The sequence below is a fragment of the Myotis daubentonii genome, chromosome 1, assembly GCF_963259705.1.
Source record: "Myotis daubentonii chromosome 1, mMyoDau2.1, whole genome shotgun sequence".
Lineage (NCBI taxonomy): Eukaryota > Metazoa > Chordata > Mammalia > Chiroptera > Vespertilionidae > Myotis > Myotis daubentonii.
Genome location: NC_081840.1, coordinates 108,447,802 through 108,465,130, shown reverse-complemented (window position 1 = coordinate 108,465,130; position 17,329 = coordinate 108,447,802). Strand labels below are relative to the sequence as shown.

At 41.3% G+C, this 17,329-nt stretch overlaps 1 protein-coding gene across 11 annotated transcripts in view; it reads right to left on the bottom strand.

The window, feature by feature from the left end:
- Positions 1–17,329, bottom strand: part of SIN3A (SIN3 transcription regulator family member A) — an 86,738-nt gene that overhangs the window by 66,485 nt on the left and 2,924 nt on the right. For 4 of the 11 annotated variants that reach the window (XM_059656365.1, XM_059656408.1, XM_059656437.1 and 1 more), the window contains exon 1: positions 16,025–16,280. The exons of 1 other annotated variant lie outside the window; for it this stretch is intronic. The gene's annotated coding sequence lies outside the window, so the exon portion shown is untranslated. Of the gene's footprint in view, positions 1–15,971; positions 16,283–17,329 lie in introns of those variants that run through there. 6 more of the 11 variants (XM_059656399.1, XM_059656428.1, XM_059656446.1 and 3 more) reach the window with 4 other exon arrangements.

Genomic DNA, 17,329 nt, shown 5'->3' with positions numbered 1-17,329 from the left:
GAGTGGCAATGTGTACATTGGGAAACACTGAACATTTAGTTATATCTTGAAAATTAGAGATGAATTTGGGCATGTGGTAAAGAGGATGAAATTAAAATATTACAGTAACAATAGACTTATAGTGATAGTTATTTACAATCTTTGCTAATTCATCTATCCGACATACAGGGTAGAGCAAAAAGTAGGTTTATGTTGTGAATACATAAAACACAGAGTTAATTCTTATTCTTATATTATTTATTATTATATTATTTTCTATATAAACAACTGTAAACCTATTTTTTGCCCCACCCTTTATAATTCCAGTGTCTACATATGCAGGCCCTGTGCTTGGTGTTGGGACTCTAGCACTGAACAGGACAGACTTTCTGCCCAAAACAACAATGCTGACATGACTCGAATCAGTTGATGTGCTCCTCACAACAGTCCTGTTGGATGGGGCACACCCAGAACCTCCTATTTAGAAGGAAACTGACAATCAAAAGAAATTAAGGTCACATAGCTGGCTAAAGGAGGAAGAGGCTATTCAAAAGGGCCTTTTAAACTCGTGTGGTCAAAAAAATACTGCTTACTCAAGCTACGTTATCTACAGACAATTTTGCCTTCTATCTTCCAAAGAATAATCACTTTGGGCAAACCGAGACAATAAATCAAAATCAATAGCTTATAAATTGCTTTCATTTTATTGTATGCATATATGTGTATGCTAAAATAGGGATATATTTTTAGTAATATATCCTAAGAAATCCAAAATACCAAGCAGAAAGAATGTATGCACATCTATGTTCATAACAGCATAATTTACAATAGCTAAGATATGGAAACAGCCCAAGTGCCCACCAGCAGATGAGTGGATAAAAAAGATGTGGTACAATTATACCATAGAATACTATGCAGCAGTAAAAAAGAAGGATCTCTTACCCTTTGAGACCGCATGGGTAGTATTATGCTAAGCAAAATAAGCCAGTCAGAGAAAGACAAGTATCACATGATCTCACTCATATGCAGAAACTACTGAACAAAATAAACTGATGAACAAAATAGATCCAGGGACACAGCATAGAACAGACTGCGGAACCTCAGAGGGAAGGCAGGGTAGGGTGGGTGGTTGGGAAGTGATCAACCAAAACACTTGTGTGTGTGTGTGTGTGTGTGTGTGTGTGTGTGTGTGTGTGTGTATGCCTAAGCAACCAGACAACCAGCTGGTAGTGATGACACACACTAACCACCAGGGGGAAGACACTCAATGCAGGAGTGGAAACCACAGGCATGGAAACATGGAACAGACTGATGAATCTCAGAGGGATGGGGAGGGAGGACAGCAGGAAGAGATTAACCAAAGATCTTATATGCATACTAGAGGCCAGGTGCACAGAGTTGTGCACTGGTGGGGTCCCTCGGCCTGGCCGGCGCCCTCTCACAATCCAGGACCCCTTGGGGGATGTCGAACTGCTGGTTTCAGCGCACGAATTCATGCACATTGAAAGGAAATTAATTAGAAGTAGTAGTTTAATATCACTGTTCGCCCTTTCTCTATAATAGAAGTGTCAACCAAATTCACGATCGACAATGACAGATCGAAATACACGCATGCAATGGCACCAGTGAGAGCTTTATATGTATCGTGCATGCACGAGTGAACTTAGCCTTTTATAGATAGAGAACAGACCTGCTTTCTGATTTAGCTAAACTTTTTCCAGCCCAGTGAAGCACCACAACTTCTCTTTCAGGAAATTGTCGGCAACACAGCAGTAAGTATCAACACAAAGCAGATTATTACTGTAGGTCATGCAGGGAGAACAAAGGGTAAAATATTTAACTGCAGCAGTGTTTGACTATATTCTGCACAGTGAGAAAACCTGCAGTCATTTTCAAGGTCCACCATTTCTTACTTCTTTTCAGTCGGGTCAAGTTCCTAAACTTTCTAAACCTCCATTTTCTGGCGAATGAAAAGAAGATAGGATTTCACCAAGTCTCTTATCTGCCTACTCCATGACTTCTATGAGGATCAAATGAGATGAGGCACATGAAAATGCTTCACGGACATTTGGTTAAAGTGTAAAATGTTTTCACCTGGCTATAATATGAAGTAAGTTCTGTTCCTGGACTGAAGAAACTGCAAGGAGGCTAGTCGCTAGGGAGAGGAAGCTGGGCACTGCTACGTGACACCATTACCTGGTGCCCACAACCACTGTTTCCAGGCTGGGCTGTGGGCCGTATTTTGCACCATGGGGGTCTTGAAAACGTTGGCTGCGATTTGGTGGGGTGTTGGGGCCTGTGTCCCACTTGTGGGAAGCCAAGTATTGCTTTGTGGGCACCAGGTCTGCAGTGCCATTTCTCTGTAAATGGGCGGTGCGCATCACGGCAGCTCCTGTGTTGAGTGTCTGCCCCCTGGTGGTCAGTGCACGTCATAGTGACTGGTTGGATGGTCGGACACTTAGAATATTAGCCTTTTATATATAGAGAGAGATATATATCCCATGGACACAGACAACAGGGTGGTGAAGGCCTGGGGCAGGGACGGGGGTGGAGTAGAAGGGGTGAATGGGGGGAAAAAGAGGACATATGTAACAGTTTCAACACTAAATATTTAAAAATTAAAAAAAATAATAATAAAGGAGCAAGAGGCTAGACTCTCCTTAGAATACATAACCAATCTGGAGTAAAAATATCGGACAGACTATAGTATTCTGCTTGCTATCCTGCTTACAGAGAGGTACAGTGTAATTCCAGATTGTGAAGTATTTGAATGTCAGCTGAAATGATTTTCATGTGCCACTGTAATCTCCAACTGTTTCAGATTTGGAGCTTCCACTGTTATCAGAGCTCATCTATGAAGACAATTTTTTTAAAAAAAGCACTTTGAGTGATTTTGAGGGATGGAAACTAGTGAAAAAGATTTATGTGAACAACAATGTCAGCAGAACACTAAAAAATCACCTGGCAAGTGTGATAATATATCACCCTGCCACATGTGATAATATAAAGTGGGAACAGCTTCAAAGTCATCATGCAAAAGAATCATAATGCCCAAGTTAAGCAAGCAGAGAAGGGTAATTCTTAACACTGCAGAGGAGATGTCTGGAATGGGGTTGAACTTGGAAGCAAATGTGACAGATTTCAGTCAAATGTTAGAAGGGAAGAGGTAAAAGCTAACTTTTTCAGAACAAGAAAAATAAAAACTGATTTTCTAGTTCTACAACCTACAATGTCTTTAACCACAATAAAGTGTCTCCCTCCTAGAAACAGATATTTTTCCATGATCCTTAAAATCCAAATGGAAAAATCCAACTTTAAAGAACTTTAACTTTTCTGGCCAAGAGACATGAAAAAAAAATGCTCAAAGTCACTGATCACCAGAGAGATGCAAATTAAAATGACAATGAGGTATCACCACACCTGTCAGAATGGCTACCATCAACTAATGACAAGCTGGCGAGGATGTGAAGAAAAGGGAACCCTAGTACATTGCTGGTGGGAATGCAGACTGATGCAGCCATTATGGGAAACAGTATGGTTTCCTCAAAAAAATTAAACATGGAACTGCCATTTGACCCAGTGATCTCACTTCTAGGACTATATCCTAAGAAACACAAAACACCAATCAGAAAGAATGTGTGTACCATGTTCATAGCAGCACAATTTACAATAGCTAAGATCTGGAAACAGCCCAAGTGTCCATCAGTAGATGAGTGGATAAAAAAGCTGTGGTACATTTATACCATGGAATACTATGCAGCAGTAAAAAAGAAGAATCTCTTACCCTTTGAGACAGCATGGAGGGAACTGGAGAGTATTTTGCTAAGTAAATAAATCAGCCAGAGAAAAACATCACATGATCTCACTCACCTGTGGAATCTAAGTAACAAAATAAACTGATGAACAGAGTGGATCCAGAGACATGGAAACATGGAACAGAGTGCAGAATCTCGGAGGGAAGGTGGGGGAGTGGGGCTGGGGGGTGGGGGGGAGGTAATCAGCCAAAGACCTTATATGCATATAGGCATAACCCACAGACACAATGGGGTGGTGAGGGTGGGGTGGCGAATGATAGATGGAAGGGGTCAATGGGGGGGCAAAGGGGACATATGTAATACTTTCAACAATAAAGAATTACTTAACAAATTAAAAAAAGAATCTCATCTTCTCATTTAGATTAAATTTCATAAATTGGCTTAAATGGAGACAATAGTTTACCCTTTAGTGCCTCTTAATTTTGTACCAAAATCAACCTGAATTAGATGTATTTTTGAGTTCCTTTATTTATATAATAAAAAATTCCTCTGAAATTATTCTCTCTTATTTGTGATCAGCATCACATAAAATGTGTCCTGATGGGTTTTCTTCAATAAACATGCTTGGAAAAAAAAGCAAAGAAAAGTTTCCCTTCAAAAACTAAGGGCATTTTATCAAAGCATTAAGTGAATATAATTACTTCAACCCAGTGCAACTGCCCATCACAGTCCACTTCAAAACCTATCTAAAACTTCACTTCTGGATTTAACTCTGCTAGAACATGAAAAGTATTCCAGAATAAATAAAAAGGGCAGTATATCTACATTTCCCATGCTACAACAAAAGTAACCCATTCTTAAAACACCACAAGACCTAACACCCAGGCTTGCCCTGAACTCAGTTTTATATCCTTCTAATGAAATGGTCCTCAACCAGGGGAGATTTCTGCTCCAAGGCACACTTGGCAATGTAAGAAGACATTTTTGGTTGTCATATTTGGGGAAAGAGGGGTGCTACTGGCATTTCATGAATAAAGACCAGGGATTTGCCAACATCCTACAACTCAGATGACAGCTCCCTATAAAGAATTATTCAGCCTGCCCTGACTGGTTTGGCTCAGTGGATAGAGCATCAGCCTGCGGACTGAAAGGTCCCAGGTTCGAGTCTGATCAAGGGCATGGACCTTGGTTGCAGGCACATTCCCATTAGGAGGTGTGCAGGAGGCAGCTGATCGATGTTTCTCTCTCATCAATGTTTCTAACTCTCTATACCTCTCCCTTCCTCTCTGTAAAAAAATAAAATAAATAAATAAAAAATTATTCAGCCCAAAGTATTAATAGTGCCAAGGTTGAGAAACCTCATCTAATATAATGATAACTCCTTGGCATATACCTTTTGTGAGCTTTGGTGGGATTATTTAATACCGCGGTGTGAAAATTTTTACCATGATGGCTGTGGACAACCATCTTGGTTGTGTAAAAGATATCACTGCTTTCTTTATGCCAGGTTAAAAACATCATTCTCACTTACCATTTGGGTGAAAAATTTTCATTAAACTTTAGTAAGCCCTGGCGAGGTCGCTCATTTGGTTAGAGCATTGTCCCACTACGCCAAGGTTGCCAGTTGATTCCAGGTCAGGGCACATACAAAAATCAACCAATGAATGAACAAATGAGTGGAACAACAAATCAATGTCTATCTCTAGCTCTCTCTCCTCCTCCCTCCCTCCCCCCTTCTTCTTCTTCTTCTCTCTCTCTCTCAAATTAATAATAAAAAAACTCACAAAAATTTAGTAAGAATTTAAACAGCAAATTCTTATTCCATGTTCTCCTGATTTTGAAGATATAAACACCCCAAATAGGCAATATCCATTAAAATGCAACTGACTAGTCATCAACTGTGATGCCATTCTGTAAATTTTTATTCCAAATTTCAGAACATCTCTAAAAGAACATCTCTTCTTTTTTTAATTTGTTAAGTAATTCTTTTTTTTTTAAATATATTTTATTGATTTTCTACAGAGAGGAAGGGAGAGGGACAGAGAGTCAGAAACATCGATGAGAGCCAAAACCGGTTTGGCTCAGTGGATAGAGCGTCGGCTTGCGGACTGGAAGGTCCCAGGTTCGAGTCCGGTCAAGGGCATGTGCCTGGGTTGCGGGCACATCCCCGGTGGGAGATGTGCAGGAGGCAGCTGATGGATGTTTCTCTCTCATTGATGTTTCTAACTCTCTATCTCTCTCCCTCCCTCTCTGTAAAAAAATCAATAAAATATATTTTTTAAAAAAAGAAACATCGATGAGAGAGAAACATCGATCAGCTGCCTCCTGCACATCCCCCAGTGGGGATGTGCCCGCAACCCAGGTACATGCCCTTGACCGGAATCGAACCTGGGACCTTTCAGTCCACAGGCCGACGCTCTATCCACTGAGCCAAACCGGTTTCGGCTGTTAAGTAATTCTTTATTGTTGAAAGTATAAAGTTCTAGCTTACCATCACTTTTGGGACTATTTTTTTTCCTTTGCCTTTGCATCAATCAAAAAAATATATATTAAAAACTCGGTTCTTAATTTGGTTAAAATGAGGACAATCATCATCTTCACACTGCAAGCATTCTGTTTTAGACAATACCAATTCAAACAATCAATCCAAGGATTTTTTTTTTTCATTTCTACGTCATGTTCCCTTCCAATGACCTCTGTACACACACCTATGTCCACTTAAAACCACACCAAGTTAAGTTTTGGTACACAAACACCTTAAAAGATGAAAGAATACTATTGCAATCCTTTTAACAAATTGAAGTGGTTTTGCTTTTTGTTGAAAATACTGCATTCTGAAGTTCTTCCTGTTGAATGACTACCTAGATGAGTCATTCATGAAGAAATATGAAGACGCCATTCTTCTTTTTTTTGCTTCTCAGAAATATATTGTTGACTCATAAATTCTTCAGTTTGAGGAAATTAATCTCAGATATCCTTATCTAAAGACTCAGTCTGTGACTTAGCTTATATAATCACTCTATCATCATCATTACAGTCTGTAGTGTCTATTAGTTCCTCTAATAATTGTGAAATGTCTTCCTGTTAGTTTTCCTCTCTTTGCCATTACAGGAGGAAAATGAAAAATTATGGATTATCAATTATGTTCAATGAAAGCTTTAAAAAGTTACAGTAGTAAAAAGAATTATCATATACCTTTCACCAGATTCCCCAAAGGTTAACATCCTATATAATGTTTAAGATGTTACACCCCAACTTCTTTTATACTTTCTTGAAAGATGCTGTAATGCTTTGGGTAAAAGCAGTAAGAAAACTGAAGTACAATAGTTATGATTTATTTTACTACTGTATCATCCTTATAGGCAATTCTATCATTCTTCCATTTTTCTTATTATTTTAGTCTTTTTAGTATATAGTTGGGAATAATGATGAGAAATGATGATATACCAAAATGTTAAGATATAGGAAAAGTAAGATCATTAAGATCCCATAATATAGCTCAGATGTGTAAATGATAACTAAAATGAGTTTTTTACATTAAAAAAGTCAATTTCTCTTTGTTCTTTTAAATACCTTCAATAAAAAAAGTAGTACTGCTCAAAAAGAAACTCAAAACTAAAACTGGGTCCAACTGACACTGATATTATAGGTAGAAAATGAACAGAAAACTATTTAGCTCAATTTAAAAGGTACTATTTGTATCAAGGTTAACTTCCTGATTTAGATCAGTATACTACAGTTTTGTAAGATGCATTTGAGAAATCTGGGTGAAGGTTACATAGCAATTCTTTGTATTATTTTTGCAACTTTTTTTGAAGTCTAAAATTATTTCAAAATGTAAAGTTAAAAAATATTTAAGTGACAACTATAAGGGATTATAAAAGAAGCAAATCATAGTGTATTCCTATTCTTAAAGACATTAACATTTAGTTTGTGTGACAAGGTTTCTATAAATTAATTGAGAATGACATAAAAGACTAAGTGTAACAGAAAATATACTGGCTAAAGCTATAAAAAAAGCATTATAAAAAAACAGGACTTAAGAAGGTTCCTAAGAGGCCAAGTAGATGTGTCACTCACTTCATACTGCCTCTATCCTATTAGTTATATTTTTGCCCCTACACAGACATGGGTACATACACATACCTTTCACCATCTTTACATCCTCCACTGTGCTCTGCATACTGCCTTGTCTGTGGTGGAAACCAATCTTTCATGTATACTATAATATTTATTGAGCACATACTATGGGTCAGGCATTGTTCCAAAAGCTGGAGCTATAGCAGTAAACAAAAAAAAACCTTCTTCCCTCATGAAGTTTACATTTTAGTGAGAGAAACAGACAATAAATAAGACAATAAAAAACGCATTTGGAATATTAGACAATGACAAGTGTGAAGAAGAAAAACACAGAAGGGTTTTGAAACATTATGTAAGAGTGACCAAAGAACACCTCACTGATAAGGTAACCTGAATAAAGGCAGTTAAGGAGCTAGCCATGTGGGAATCAGTGGGGGAAGCATTTAGTGGGGCCAGCAAATGCAATGACCCTGATGTACACTTGCTTGATATTTTCCAAGAATAACAAAAAGACTGTGTAGCTCCAGCAGAATGGGAGAGAGACTAGTAAAAAATGATGTCAGAGAGGTAATGGGGTTGGGGGTAATAGGAAGGGAACATATCATATGTTTGTTCTCATTAAGTCATAATAAGGACTCTGACTTAAGACTCAGACTGAAATGGGAAGCCACTGGAGAATTTATAAGCAGGAAAGTCACACGGTCTGATTTAGGTTTTATAAGAAACACTTGGGCCCAGTCTGTGTGGCTCAACGGTTGAGTGTCAACCCAGGAACCAAAGAGATCACTGGTTGGATACCCAGTCAGGTCCGATGCCTGGGTTGCAGGCTCGAACCCCAATATGGGGTGTGCAGGAGACAGCCAATTGATGATGTTTCTCTCTCATCGGTGTTTCTATCTCTCTCTATCCCTCTCCCTTTCTCTCCCTCTAAAAAAAAACCAACCAAAAAAAAAATCTTAAAAAGAATCACTTGGATTGCTGTGTTAACGAACTGAAGAAAATAGTATTGAATGTAAACTGTGATTGAAAAACAAAAATTTTAAAAATAGACCGAAGAGAGGCAATAACAAAGCAGGGAACAGTTAAGGTGCTACAAAATAATCCAACCTAGAGGTATTAGTCACTGCTGTAGTTAGGGCGTAGGAGTGGTCAAATTCTGGATAGTATTTTGAATATAGAGCAAATAAGGTTTGTCAACTGACCACATAAAAAAGACAGAAAGAGAAAAGTCAAAGATGCCCAGTAGATATCCAAGAGGAAATATGAAAAAAGGGGTAGGGGGCCTAGCTGGTTTCGCTCAGTGGATAGAGCGTCGGCCTGCAGACTGAAGGGTCCCAGTTTCAATTCCGGCCAAAAGCACATGCCCAGGTTACGGGCTCGATCCCCAGTGGGGTGTGCAGGAGGCAGCCAATCAATGGTTCTCTCTTATCATTAATGTTTCTATCTCTTTCTCCCTCTCCCTTCCTCTCTGAAATCAATAAATATATATTAAAGAATAAATGAAAAGGGGAGGGGGGTATGGGAGTACTAGATGTTAGTCTATAATAAGAGGTCCCTAGTTAGAGATGGAAATTTGAGTTATCAGCATTGCTTGGATTTCAGAAAGTGCATATGGTAGCTCCAAAATCAAGCACATTCACATTTCTGCATCAAGTGGAACAGCCTAGACAGGTTAGGTTATGCTCCTAAATTGGTTGTGGAACCAAACTTACCATCAGTAATAAATAATTGCATTTCAGAGTTGCAGATAAGAGACTGTGGACCTGTATATGCTTCAATAGCCTGCAAGTCAGCAAGCCTAGCCCTGGAGGATACCAGCAGGGCTGTTGAAGTATCCACTGCCAAGATGCTGGTAAATGCAAATGTAGGCACATATGCCAGAAAGGAGTGGAGAATACAAAAGCAAACAGAGAGAAAAAGATGTATCTGTTAAAAATTGCTACCAATTAATGCCTAACTAACTTTGAATCCAATTGCAACTGAAGAGAAGCAGCCTCTGGATAGCAAACTTTAAAATGCCATTTGAGTTCAGTTAGTAAACCAGTTATTTATCACCCACTGTGTCCCAGCACTGTCCTAAGCACTGTGGCTATCAAGAAAGTTAACTCTCGCTGAAACCGGTTTAGCTCCGTGGATAGAGCGTCGGCCTGCGGACTGAAGGGTCCCAGGCTCGATTCCGGTCAAGGGCATGTACCTTGGTTGCGGGCACATCCCCAGTGGGGAGTGTGCAGGAGGCAGCTGGTCGATGTTTCTCTCTCATCGATGTTTCTAACTCTCTAGTTCTCTCCTTTCCTCTCTGTAAAAACTCAATAAAATATATTAAAAAAAAAAAAAAAGAAAGTTAACTCTCAATCTAGGCAGACTCTACACCACTGGCGCAGCACTCCCTGAGGATAATCAGTATCAGGTAGTTGCCCTGAAAATTTATGAGGAGAAAAACTCTATGCATTTGGTTATAACTGACAACAAATTCCACTGGGCATGTCTTGGAAGAAGAGACCTAAAAAGAAAGTTATATAATTAAAGGAAGCCAAGGTTTTGTGTGTGTGTGTGTGTGTGTGTGTGTGTGTTTTAAAGTGCTGTTTAAAGAACATTAGATCATTGTCTAGAAAAAATTAGAATTCACACTTTTTAAAAATGCCAGGAAGCCCAGTTGGTGTGGCTCAGTGGTTGAGCAGTGACCATGTACCAGGGGGTCACGGTCCAATTCCAGGTCAGGGCACCTGCCCAGGTTTTAGGCTTGATCCCCAGTGCGGGCTGTGCAGGAGGCAGCTGATCAATGATTCCCTCTCATCATTGATGTTTCTATCTCTCTCCCTCTCTCTGAATCAATTAAAAATTTTATTTTAAATGTCAAGAAAATAAAATTTCTCAAAATATTTGGAAATAATGTAATTTAATAATGGCAAAACCCTGATTCACAGACTACCCAAGTATGCTGCATTAGATGGGTTTCATTATTTGACCTTACCTTCAATAAAAAACAAATATCCAGCATTATTTACTTAAACTGTAACAACAACAATCAAAAAAAGATAAAAACCCCAAGCAATTACTGCTACTACTCATTTGTTAGCAGAAACATAAACCCATGTGAAGGGAAAGAAGATTTAAGAAATAACAGTTGACCATATTAACAATATTATCTTGAACTTGACATGATAGCAATAACATATATGCCAACTCCATAATTTTTCATTGTGATTCTTAACCTTCCAACATTAGAAACAATCAGGTCTGAAACTGAAGAGAACAGGATTCACAAACTCTGGAAGAGAGACTACAATCCACTTGCCAATTTCAATACGATGCCATTCCTTCTAACATTCCAAACCATTCTCTAGCGTACTTTGTGTGAGAGATGTCTAAAGTCATGTTACCATTCAATTCAACTGGATCTAAGACTTTAGACTCCACCCTATTCACTGACCCCTCTCCTTCCACCCAAAGGTGGACTATTCTTACTACAAATTCCTTACAGCTCTTTGTATTTGACTCTTATAGCCTCAACCTACAATGACATATAGTAAAATCATAACGCGTATATTTGCCTTTTTTTTCTAACAATGTAAACTTCTATAGGACTAAGATTCTTCCTGTGTCAGCCTAGAGGTATTTAAGAAGATGGTCAATAAATGAATGTTGACGGAATTCACCTTTAGAATCTGAGCCCCAATCTTTTCCTTCAAAGCTGCTTTCAAAAACACACTGCTAGGTCCTTGAAAAATTAAACATAAAATTGCCATATGATCCAGTAACTCCAATTCTGGGAATATACCCCAAAGAATTCAAAGCAGATACTTGAATAGACATTTATACACTCATGTTCACAGCAGCATTATTCACAACAACCAAAAGGTAGAAACAACCCAAATGTTCATCCATACATGAATAAACAATAGAATATTATTCACCATCAAAAAGGTAATTCTGGCTCTGGCCAATGTGACTCAGTCAGTTGAGCTTTGTCTGTGCACCAAAAGATCGCTGTTTTGGGGTGAAAAAAGGGGACATATGTAATACTTCAACAATGAAGAATTATTTAAAAAAAAATTTTTTTTTTAATATATTTTTATTGATTTTTTACAGAGAGGAAGGGAGAGAGATAGAGAGTTAGAAACATCGATGAGAGAGAAACATCGACCAGCTGCCTCCTGCACACTCCCCACTGGGGATGTGCCCGCAACCAAGGTACATGCCCTTGACCGAAATCAAACCTGGGACCCTTCAGTCCGCAGGCCGACGCTCTATCCACCGAGCCAAACCGGTTTTGGCTATTTTTTAAGAATTTAAAAAGAAAAAAAAAGTCACTGGTTTGATTCCTGGTCAGGGCATATGCCCAGATTTTGGGTTGGGGTATGTATAGGAGGCAACCAGTCGATGTTTCTCACATTGATGTTTTTCTCTCTAAAAAAAAAAAAAAAATCAATAAAGTTTTTTTTTTAAAGGTATTTCTGACACATGCTAGCATAGATAAAGCTTGAAGACATTTTTCTAAGTGAAATAAGCCAGACACAACTGACAAATATTGTATGAGTCCACTTCTATGATGTACTTAAGAGTAGTCACATTCAGAGAGAGAGAAAGTACAACAGTGGTTGTCAGGGGCTAGGGGGAGATTTATGTTATTGTTTAATGGGCATAGAATTTGAGAAAATGAAAAAGTTCTGGAAATGGATGGTGGTGATGGTTAACAATGTGAATGTACTTACTGCTACTAAACTGTACACTTAAAAATGGTTAAGATGCCCTGGCCAGGGTGGCCCAGTTGGTTGGAACATCTTCCCTGTACACCAAAACGTCACGCATGGGTTTGATTCCCTGTCAGGAAGCATACCTAGGCTGTGGGCTTGGTCCCCAGTTGGGGCACATAAGGAAGGTGACCTATTAATGTTTCTCTCACATCAATGTTTCTCTCTCCGCCCACTTCCCTCCTTCCTGTCCTCTCTCTAAAATTAATAAACATATCCAAGAAAAAATAAAATAAACATATCCTTGTGTGAGGATTAAAAAGAAAAAAAAGCACACTGTTCCTTCTGTTTACTATCCTTAGACCAGAGGCAGCTGAAGTATAAAGAGCATGAACTCTGGAAACAGAATGCCTGGATCCAGATCCTACCTTGACCACTTATTATATATCTAACCTCACTGTGTTACTCATCTTTAAAACATGGATTCCACTGTACTCACTATAAAGGGTTACCATGAAGATTAAATGGGTTAATAAATGTATAGTGCCTAACTCAGTGTCTGGGACATAGTAAGGGCTTCATAAATGTTGAATTCTTGCCGAAACCGGTTTCGGCCTGCGGACTGAAAGGTCCCAGGTTCGATTCCGGTCAAGGGCATGTACCTGGGTTGCGGGCACATCCCCGGTGGGGGATGTGCAGGAGGCGGCTGGTTGATGTTTCTCTCATCGATGTTTCTGACTATCTCTCTCCCTTCCTCTCTGTAAAAAATCAATAAAATAAATAAATAAATAAATGTTGAATTCTTATTATTATTCAAGGAGGCAGTTGTGCAGTTAGAAAAAGCATGTAACTATCATTTTTGCAAGAACTACAGAAAGTAACTTATACTCTTGGTTGGGGAGTTAATGAAACCTTTTACGGCACTACACTAAATTACTGAATGCTGTGAACATCTTTCAATTCCAACTAAAATTCACAGCCATTAACATCAGCTTTGCACAGTTCTCCAGTATCCTGTCTGCTTGCACTGAAGATGTAAACAGGACTATACTTTGCCAGGAATTTTATCAAATTACTATACACCTCCTTCCTTAAAAAAGAAAAAATATCTTTAAGTACAAATCTTATCTTCTTAATTATAAAATGCCAATCTATCTAAGATCTTTAATTCTGACAAACTACATAATATATAATAGTGATTTTTGGATACGTAAGAAACATTTATGAAAACTTTCCTAGGACACTATATCCAAGTTCTTACTTTTTTTGTTGTTGTTAATTCTCACCCGAGGATATTTTTCCATTGATTTTTAGAGAGAGTGGAAAGGAGAGGGAGAGGGAGAGAGAAACATTGATGTGAGTGAGACAGACACATCGATTGGTTGCCTCTGGCACACACCCTGACCAGGGCCAGGGAACCTGCCCTTGACCAGAATTGAACCTGGGACCCTTCAGTCCAAGTGCTGACTCTCTATCCATTGAACCAAACCAGTGAAGGCTCTTACTTGAATTCTTAATGCCTACGTGGGGATTTGTGACCTTGCCACACCAATAAACAACATTCTCTAAAGGCAAGAATTAGGTCTTCCATTTCCCAGCACACAGCATTGCAAATAGTGGGAACAACCACGTGTTGACCAATCCTGAGTAGTAAATTCTCCACTATTTCACTATCTTGTCAGTTTATAGTATCATAAAAAAACACCCAGGTTTTCATCTCCAAACCAATTATATTATAGCCACCATTAAATCAAACTAAAAAGCTACTGTTGCCACTTAGCTGAAAAGGTGGGGCTTACTCTCTCCACCCGTGTCTAGCCCAGGGCACCAAGCTCTCAGTCCTAACTGAGCAAAGCACAAATCCAGAATTTAACTTCAGTTCAGACAATTAGCCAGAGGGCTTGCTCAGATGTTAGTAAATTAAAAAAACACACACACACACCAAAACCCACATTCATTCAATGTTTATTTTCTCATGAAAACCATCAAAAACAATTAACTTCTCATAAGAAAAGAGAATGCATCATGTCAGAGCAAAATTTCAACTGAAATGGTTTATTAAACCTGAAGTGTCCTAAGGCAAATCCCCAACTCACATTGTAGGGGCAATGCTACATGTCACAAACAACTGCACTAGTCCTCGACTTCACCCTTCTTCTGTAATAAAACAGGGCATGAACATATATTTTACAAACTACAAACAAAAATTGGTCTAGATGTTCTAACATAAAACCAAACTTTTCAAGAACACCTATTGTTACTTAAATTGCAACTCATTTCTTTGTAAAATTAAGCAGAAGAACCACCTGTACAAAGAATGCATTAACAAATTTAAAGGTTGAAGAAACCAAAGTATTATATGCAAAATATGAGTTTTTAAATAAACCACCATCTTTTATAAACAGATCATTTTAATATCAAATGTAAATCTAACACTTCCTTTTCGAAATCTGAGCCTTATGAAGAGCAGGAGCTTCCACAGCCTTTTCATGGCTGTGTTTGAAGTCCTAAGGCACCCAAACAGTGACTAAGTCTAACTAACTATACCCATCACCCCATTGGCTCAAAGCAAAGCCCGCCCCGTATAACCACGGTAACTGAACATCAAGGGAACTACAGAAAAGGCTGTCCCCGGCTACATTTCTAGTCTCTGACAATTCTCTCCGTCCTTCCCCCAACTATGATCACAGCACGAGCAGAGTTCGACCGCAGACTTCAACCAAAAAACCTCATCCCCCAAAGTACAACCAAGAGGAGAGTGGTGACGACCACGCTCCCATTCTCCATGATGTGCGGTGCCATCCTCACTGCAAGGACCAAGACAGAGACAACAGCTCCAGCACGGGACCCTCGTGCCCCATGCAACAGGCACCGCACAACACTAGAACAGTTCATGACACCGCCATCGCTCGGGTCGGAGAGGAAGGGGCGGCGCGACTCCAGACAGCGGGATCCTCCGAGCCCTGCTTCGCGTGCCCAGGAGGAAGAAACTGGTGGTGGTGGGGGGGGGGAGTTAAGGGTGGCCAGGGGGCGTGGCATCATTTGTCCATACAGCCTCTCCGGCCAACCGGATCCCAAGAAGGCGGACTTCACGCACCCTCTCGGCCTCCTCCCAGCCCCACGCGGGAGACCCCCTCTCGTCCCACGCCCCAGCAGACCCGCGCGCCGCCCCGTCGAGGCTCCGCCTACCTCGGGAGGACCGGAGAGGGAGGTCAGGCACAGACAACACACAGCGCAGGGCCAGACCCGCCCCATTCTCCGCTACCGCACGCGCGCGCCGACCCCGCCCCTGAGCAGCGGCGCGAGAGCCCGCCCTCTCCGCGCGCACCGGGACTACGCTCTCCTCCCCCTCCCGCACGAAGCTAACCCGCTCCGCCCTCCCCACCCCCTCACACAACCACACACCTCCCGTCCGCCGGCTCTACGGGAAGCCGAGAAGGTCAGTCACCCCCTTAAAAATACACACCCTCGAGTCCCGCGTTACCCGCCACCAGGATCCCCGGCCCGGCGTGCTCTCACCGCAAAGCTGCTACGACCGCTTCTTACTGCGTGTCCCTCTCAGCATGAGGCCCCGCGAACGGCGCAGGGCATAGGCCCACCGAAGAGGACTGGCAGCTCCCTCTCCGCTAACGAAGCGGTCACAGGCCCCAATGCCCAGACTAGGAAGGAGGGAGGGAGGGAAACTCTGAGGGGTAAGGGGAGGGGGGGTGAGATGGAGAAACCGTCTCCGCCGCCTCTACCGCCGCGGCCGCTTCTCTGTTACCCGGGAAATCCCGCCCACTCCGCCGGCCCGCCCCGCATAGGGAAGACTCAGCTTCGCTCTGCCACAGGTCGCATAATCTGTCTGTCAAAGATTTAGCCAATCGCTGTGCCCTGTCTACATTATGCCCTCCCCCTCTGCAGGGAGGGGAGGGGGAATCGCTCACCTTCTCCACGCCCCTATTGGCGGGGAGCTACCCAAACTCAACCCCGCCTATTGGAGATGAATTGCTGAATCCCACCCCCAAGCCGCAACACTATTGGAGGAAGCATAAAAGCTCCTTTACGTCTCATTGGAGGATTCCACATATCACGCCCCATGCCGTCTCAGCTACAGACCCAGCAAGTCAACTCTCGCCCTCGCCGATCATCGCATTGGAAGGCTCTCCCACTGCCCTAGGAAGGTAAGTAATCGATGTGGGATAAAATGTCCGTGAGACAAGCTCCTCCTATCACACTGCCGGGCCATGCCCCGCCCCAACCATTGTATTGGATAGCTCTCGCCTGATAGAGGCCCCCATTGGCCAGGACACCCGTCTAAGAAGGAGCTGACTCCGCCCTGCGCGAGGAGGCTGAACCTTAGCAGTCCTTTTGTGGAATGTTTACACTAGAGACTGAACGCAGAGTTCCAGTGCCGAAACAGGAGGTGCCGCCCTCCATAGCCGAGATTCTATCCCTGGGATTAGGAGAGAGGCAGCGGCAGGCACAACCACCTAGGATAAACCCCACCCCCTATACAGAGAAAGAGAACTTCATCCTTCCTATCCCATTCACTCTTTATAATTTACATTTCTTCACGCTGCCTCCTCGTAAACACAAATATCGGGAGCAGCCGACAATTCCTTTTAGTAAGGAGGGTGCAGAATAAGAACTGGAGATCAAAGCCGAGAAATAGCCCCAGGGGTTGCCAACCCGCAGCACACTTCTCCATAAACCTGAAAAAGCAGTCTTAAGAGGGCGGAGATAATAAAAATGAAGGCAGGGCTCTAACAGCCATGGCCCTGGGAGGCGGAGCGTGAAGCAAAAGGCACTCGCGATCTCCAGGTTAGATCTAGAGGCATCCTC